Consider the following 7,761-nt stretch of genomic DNA (forward strand, 5'->3'; position numbering starts at 1 on the left):
GCCTGGTGTGTGGGGCGCTCGCTGGGCGGGGCCGCCCGGGAGGAAGGGGAAGGCCGGCAGTGAGGCCGAGGGGGCGGGGCTCCGGCGCGGAGGCGCGCGCGCGGTCCGAGGCTCCGGCCCGCCGAGCCGAGGAGGAGCCGGAGCCGGAGCCGGAGCGAGCGCCGCCTCGCCGCCAGCTCTGGTACGTGGAGGTAGAGGCGCGCTCCCGGCGGCAAGGGCACCCCCACACACACACACCTCCACACGCACGCGCCAACTCCCTCCCGCCGCGACGGGGGCGGAGCCGAACGGTTCAAGCCCCGCCCCGCGCCCTACAGGAACTCGCCCCTCCGCCTGTCAGAGAGCGACAGGTCCGTCACGGGGCAGGCGCTAGCCCGCCACCGCAGCCAATGGGCAAAGGGATACCGCCGAGGAGGCGGGAGGCGGGGCTGCAGTGCGCTCCCGCCGCCTCCGTCGACCTGGGCTGCGCGGTTACGCTCTCATTGTCACTGGAACGCATCTCCGCACGTGGGTCCACCGGGGAAAGCGGAAGCGTGCGCTGCCCGAGCCGAGAGCGAATGCCCGGGGCTGCGGGGCCTTCAACCCTGAAATGCTGTTGGGGAGGGCCAAGCGCGCCAGCGAACGACGTGACTTTTAACCCTTTGCGCTGCCCACTTTTGGCTCCACGCGACGTCGCAGGGGTTTGGGGGTGTGTGTGTGTGTGTGGGGGTGAAGGCGGGAGGGTCAGCTGCGCAAGCGCGAAGCGCTCGCCGGTAGGGAGCGCGTGGGTCCCGCTAACGGCGGCTTCCCCGGCCCACGTGCCAGGGGGAGGAGAGGAGAGGAGAAGGGAGGGGAGGGGGGGCGGAGCGACTCTGGGCGGCGCGCGCAACCTTTCCTTTCCTCATCCTTCCCCGAGCGCGCACTGTTCGGGGCGGTTGTGGGCCCTAAACCCCAGCCTCGTTCTGCGCTCCTGCGCCCCTCGCGGGGAGCGGGGTCCTTGCTGTAGCCACCCTTTCCCCTACCCACATTGCTCCGTCTTCCTCGTGTAGGGAATGAACCATGCAGAGGCGCCAGTAGGCGCAGGCTTCGGGCCCGCGCCGAGGTGGGGGTAGGGCACAATAAACAGCATTTATTTAGCATTTAAGGTTTGCAAACACTTGGCATGTGTTACCTACCCTGCCCCCTACCCATTTTACTGAGAAGGGAAACAGGCCGGGAAGTGGGACTTTCACTGTCTAGAGCCCAGCCCCACTCTTCCGAAGGCTTTCAGCTAGTCCAGCCTCCGATTTTACTGGGGGCCCAGAGTCAGAGCTGAAAGAAACCCTCTGACCATTGATTGGAGGCAAATTTAGCTTCTTAGGTGGGAGCGCAGACTGCAGCTGATACAGTAGAGGATGCTCTAATGGCTTGCCCCATTCCAAGCCTCAGCCTCCTTTCCAGACATCCGGACCCAGAGCAAACTCCCCAGGCCCAAGGGTCTGTGGCCATCTGGATTGCACTTACCTCAGACTTCAAGCCAGACCCCTCATTTGTACAGATGACAGGACTGAGGCCCAGAAAGGGGCCAGGACTCACCCAAGGTCACAATGTCTATTCTCTGTCCCAGCTAGGGCAGCCTCATCTTTGTAACCTGGTCACAACACCCAGCACTGGCCAGCAGAATTGTAGGAGCTCGATAAGGGTTTTTTTCTGAATTGTGGCTAACCATTCACACTCTGCTAGCCAGGAGGTTTGGGAGTTTAAACCCCCATAGGGCCTATGCGGGGGCTGCTGCCTTAGCCCCAAAGAGCAAAACCTGGTTTCTTTCCTCAAATGAGCTAGGATTTAAAAATTGATTCATCTTTGCCGTTTTTTTGTCTGACTTCTTAAAGTGGATCTTTATTTTTGCAAACTTTTTGGTGCCTGTTCTCTCTAGTCCTGTTTGTGTGTTTTATACCTTAGTAAGAATATGCTCTGAAACCCAGCACTCCATGTGCCTATAGAGGAGACAGGAAATAAGAGGACCCCACTGCCCCTTCCTATTTGCTTAGGTTTCTCTGAAATACCCTCCAATTTGAGCAGCTCCTTTCTAGCTGCAGAACTTTAAGCAAGCATTTATTTACCCTTTAAGAACCTCAGTTTCTGCATCTGCAAAAAGGGAGCAATAAAGGTGGTATATAAGACCTTGGGAAAGAAAGCTCTTTACATATCTTCTACAACTATATATGACTTGTCAGTACTTCCTTTAGACCAACCCAAATTAGATTGTTAATAATTGATATTTGGTGTTCTTATTCATTTGATAATAAACATGGAGCTTTCTAGCAAAATCTGAGTCCAACAGATCTGAGGACTCTTCTGTGGATTCTTCCATTTTCTCTATAATTTCTGGAATGCTACATTCTCTGGTCCTCTTCGGGCTGCTCTCACTGCTCCTCTGACTCCTTTGCATTCCCCCCACCCAACCCCTCTAGTACACGTTACACCAAAGATCCGTCCTGGACCTTCCTCTCATTACATCCCTCTGCCTAGGAACAGGGATCAAATGAGCTTTTTGAGTTGAATCCTGGGATAGTGCTCTCTCCACACCCTCTGCTGAAAACCCATATCATCATCATCATCATCTCTGACATTTACAAAGCATGATGTCATAGAAAGTCTTGTCTTTGGAATTAGGAAAACTGGATTTGAATCGATGCCTTCCTCATCTCTAACTCCTGGGTAAGTCAACTAGCCTCCTTCTGCTTCAGTTTGCTCATCTACAAAATAGAAATAACAATATCTTCACTATTTACCTGACAAGTCAGTTGTGAAGAAAGCATTTATAGAACTTTGAAATATCCTATTGTGTCTTATCATCCTTAGAACACTTTAGGGTTACAAGATAATTTGCACACGTTATCCCATTTGATCATAGTACCCCAGAGCTGGAAGGGGTCTTCCAAGATCACTGGTCCAAATGATCTCCTTACTCAGAGGCAGAACTCTGGAGAGATCAGGTGAATTATTGCCCAAGTTTGTTAAGACTGTTGGGACTGTATTAAGAAAATAAAGTGTAGTTCCTTTGAAAGTAAACAAATAACTTATAATTTACAATGTGAAGTCAGGACATTAATTTTTGGGTTACTGAATTCCTTATTCTAAGATAATTATTCCACATTATACCTGTAACTATTATGCCACAAACAGCTGATATTTGCTTCTACAGCTCATGTTTTACTATGATCCTTCTACCTACCACAAACACACTCTTGGGGATACAAGGATATATTCTGTATGCTGGCAGGTTAGGGTTCTTTCAAGGAATTTTTAAATACATCAATGTTGATGGGTTTTTAGAGATGTGAGAAGTTTAAAGCTTTTGAGTAAGGTTTTAAGGCTTAGTTTATAAATTCAGGTATTTCTATTTACTTGTATTTTTTAGAATAGATAACATTTCTGCATGATATCTTATAAAATGAATTTTTGTAGTAAATCTTTTCCTTTTTGACGTTAGAGATTTATTCCTTTAACAGAAATGTTCCCACTAAGTTGAATTAAAAGCTTTGGGAGAAAGGAAGGGTGGATAGTTTTTTATCTGATATTGTTTTTTCCCCATATCCTGGGTTCTAGTCTAAATTTGACTGTCCTAAAACAAGTACTGCCACCATCAAAACTATCTCGTGTCTTTGCATTGATAGGTTCCACCTTGTAGGATTCTAGGACTTTGTTCTCCTAATGACAGAATTGGGATCAGAGTGAGTGCATGCTTGTTCACTCTTCCAATTGATTCTGCAGACCCCTGTTTTAAAAATTCATTTAGTAAGATTCTTTAATTTCTCAAAAGAAGTATCAAAGGACCACTGACTCAACCTGCCTGTTTGAAGATCTGCCATTTATTTTCATTCAAGAATTCAAGCATTATTGGCATTTTTGAGGGTGGAACTTGACATAAATGGGGAATATGGACTGGATATATAGATTTCTTTGGTATATATGAGGAATGCCCAGCTGAGGGAACTAGGAGAGCTTCATGCTAATACTTCCCCTCTGTGATTGTCCCCAAGCTCCCTGGTCCATATCCTGTATTTCTGAGGTTCTTTGTTATTAGAATGTGAGCTCCCGGAGAGCAGGGACTGTCTTGGGTCTTTCTCTGTATCTCCAGCACTTGGCGCATGGTAGGTGCTTGATAAATGTTTGTTGACTTGACTTACATGACTTGCCAGGGTCACAGGACTATTATGTTCTGGTTCTGCTAGTTGCAGGATGGCTCTTTGACCAGGACACTCAGCTGCCTCCTGCGGAATGTGATGAAGTTTTGTTGGGCTAGTGGTACTTCCCCACCCTTTGCTGACCGTGTTCAGACCTGATCGTCCTGACTTCTTTCCAGCCCATGGCCTAGAGCACAAACACAAATTTGGTTACCATGCCATTGTTCTGAGGTGTCTGTATTTGGGGAGATATTTTCTCTACCAGCTCTGAACTATTTCCTTTTGGGAAGATCTCCTTTGGATTTCCCTTTGAGCAGTGAAAGCCAGCCTGTCCAGCAACAAGAGAATTGGGGCTACCCTGTGTAGTTTCTTAAGCCTGGTTTAGCATGGAGTCTTGAGATGAATAGAATATACATTTTGTTTCACTATTGTTCTTTAAATTAGGCCACATTAATTGTGAAGGAGAATAATTCAGGTGTAGCGGGATTTTTTTTTCAATCTTTTTTGTTAATATGATACATTGTCTATAGCTAATGTAAGATCAGGTTCAAAAATGTCATGGGAATTAATCAATTGGGGTTGGGTTGGGTCGTTTCCTTTTTTTTAATATATTAACTAAAGTAGGAGGAAAAACTTTAAAGATAAAATGTACTTGTTTAAAAAGAATTTACACTATATAAGCTTTTTTTTTTCATTTCCCATGCTTCTATACTTTTGTACTCTTTAGATTTATTGTCCATATATCTGTCTCTTGTTGGAAGTTTTGGAGAGACCTGAAAATTGGCTTCTTGACCAGATTTGAGAATATGATCTGTCTCTGAAGAATCAGTAATCATTAACACTACTCCAAGCAATCATTATATTAATAACTGTATCATATTTGCAAAAGAATTCCTCAGATTTATTTTATTATGTAGTAAAAGACAGTAAAGTGCAGTAAAGAACAAAGGGGAAGTTTTGAAAAGTGATATGATTTTGGGCATCAGTAAATATGGAAGCTTTTGAGATGGAAAACAATGTCTCTTGTTTTAAAATTCAAAAGGGATTCAGATTCATAAATGGGAGGTTTTGTTTTCGGATTCATAATTGGAGGTTTTTTTTCAGATTCAGATGTTTTTTTTACTTTTGGGATAATATCTTTTTTTAGTATTGTAAATTGTTGGCACCTGAAATGCCTAATTTTAAAATTGGGTACAATAAATATTATTCTGAAGAAATGAATCCCCTTTAATAATTATACAGAACAAATGCATTATCCAAGGAATACGTAAATAGTTTGTTTATTAAATTAGTTACTGTATGAAGAATGGAGGCTACATTAGAGGTAGGAATGAAATGCAAAGCTATACTAAATACTATAAAGTCAATAAACGCAAAACATAAAGTTAAGATGTTGGGATGTCTTATTTTGCCATTAACATTGTTATGTCATTAAAATTCAATGGTCAAACTTATACACTTATGTTTTGCCCATTTAATTCATTGTCAGAGTTATCTTTTATATTAGTATAAATATATTTATTGTAGTAATTTTTTAAAAATCAAGAGCATTATTAAGATGCTTTGGCTTTGAAAGGAAGAGAGGAGAAACACTGCAGAGTGAGAGTAAGTGCCTGGAACACAATTCACATTTGGGGCTCTATTAGATTTCATTTTGTTACAGGAAGCGTACTGAGGATTTCATTGGTACAAAACACTCCCAGGTAAAGAAACTCCCTTTACAAAAGGTTACCTTTCAATAACGTGCTGATTTTAGAGGGTCTTTGAGCAATTGAGATTTACTGGATGGATATCAGGGGCAGGACTTGACCCCCAACTGGGTCTTCTTGGGTCTCCTGGGCTGGCTTTCTCCATTCTGCCCGCCTGGCTCTCAGGTTTCCCTTATCATCCAAATCCATTTGTAAACTTGGTTCTCAAAGGAAGGAATGTACTGAGAATTTTTCCCCCTATTAATGCTGTTTATGAGTATTTACTCTTTATTATACAATGAAAATGTGATTTGCTGATAACCTTCCCCAAATGTCAAATTATAACATAGGAATGAAATGGAATATTCTTTTAGCATAAGAAGTGAGAAGTATGGAGAATTCAGAGGGACATAGGAAGACATGAATTGATACAGAGTGAATTAAGGCGATTCAGGAAAAATATACACATAATAACTATTGTGATTTAAATGAAAGATAACGTGAAACCAAAATACTTTCTAATATAATGACTAATCTTGCCCCCAGAAAAGTGGCAAGAAATTGTATTCCCCTCCTTTCCTCTGAAAGAGGTGGTGCAGAATGAGGTGTCAAGAAATAACTGGGATGTCAAAACAAAAAGTATCAATCACATTTTTTTCAATAAGAAAGTTAGGCTGTAGTCATCATCCTACACAATGCAAATCCACATAGAACCTCTCCAATAAGTATCATAGAGAAGGAAAATTATTTTACCAGTGTTGATACTTTCAACCAATTTTTTCAATTGCCTTTCAGAGTGAAGTTTTTGATACCTCTTATTAACACAGAACAGTTTAACCATGCTGTGATTTAAGGATCAACCCATTCGGACCATTTGTTCCCATATGTAGTTTTTAACTATAGGCAGTGTTCCATTTGGGTAACAAAAACAAAATCTGAATTTATATGCAGTGGAGAATTTGAAATGTATATGGGACAATGTAATCACGTCCCCAGGAATATGCCATGCAAAAAGCCAACGTGAATTTTATAAGTACAAGGTGTGATTTTGTGAATGTGAGACCAAGGTGTGATTTTGAAAGTAACACAATTTACTCCACCAGTCACATGAGAAAATCAGTCGTGTTACTTTACAATCTCACTTCATATGTCATGTGTACGATTGTCTACAGATTGCGTGTTCACGAATCTACGATGCAGATCTCTTCACTTAACCCTATAGTTATTGTGGGAGCAAGAAGGATCTTTTCTTTACCCAAGGCTATCCAGGCCTGACAGTGTTCTAAAGTAGCTTCATCTTCCTCCTCTTTTTCCTCTGCCAGGTTAGAATGATGGCACTATCGCCAATCTGTCACCCTGGAATTATGGTGGCACTGGAAGAAAGTGGGAGGCTGATGGCTTTGTGCAGCTCTGCCAAGACACCATACCCATGATATTGGTCCTCTTCAAAAAAAAAGAAAAGAATGAACAGCATTCTCTCCCAGACAAAATCTCTAGGATGCTCTGTTTTTCTATGATCTCTCATAGGATTAGGAACAGTATTAGCCATAGTTGTACCCCCAAGGTTGAAAATCACTCTACCTTGGCATACTCCTACCTCCCAGCCACCACCAAATATTCACATACCTCTCTTGTAAAGTCAAATAGCGACTGCTACTGCCTGGTACATCCGAGACCCAACCAAAAAGAAGGGATCATCATTCTAGTGATTAATGTTGTCAACCTTGTCACTTTTTCTTTAAAACCAACTTGAGATTTTTGTATTAGGTAAAAATCAAACAGGCCTAAAGGACATGTCTTAAATATTACAGTATTTCTTATCCAAAAACTCCATTTGGGCTGACCTTGTCCTAAAATCATAACATGAGAAAATTCAAAAGGGATGAAAGCTATCCCATAATAACCTCTAGAATATATATATATAT

The sequence above is a fragment of the Gracilinanus agilis genome, chromosome 5, assembly GCF_016433145.1.
Source record: "Gracilinanus agilis isolate LMUSP501 chromosome 5, AgileGrace, whole genome shotgun sequence".
Taxonomy (NCBI): Eukaryota; Metazoa; Chordata; class Mammalia; order Didelphimorphia; family Didelphidae; genus Gracilinanus; species Gracilinanus agilis.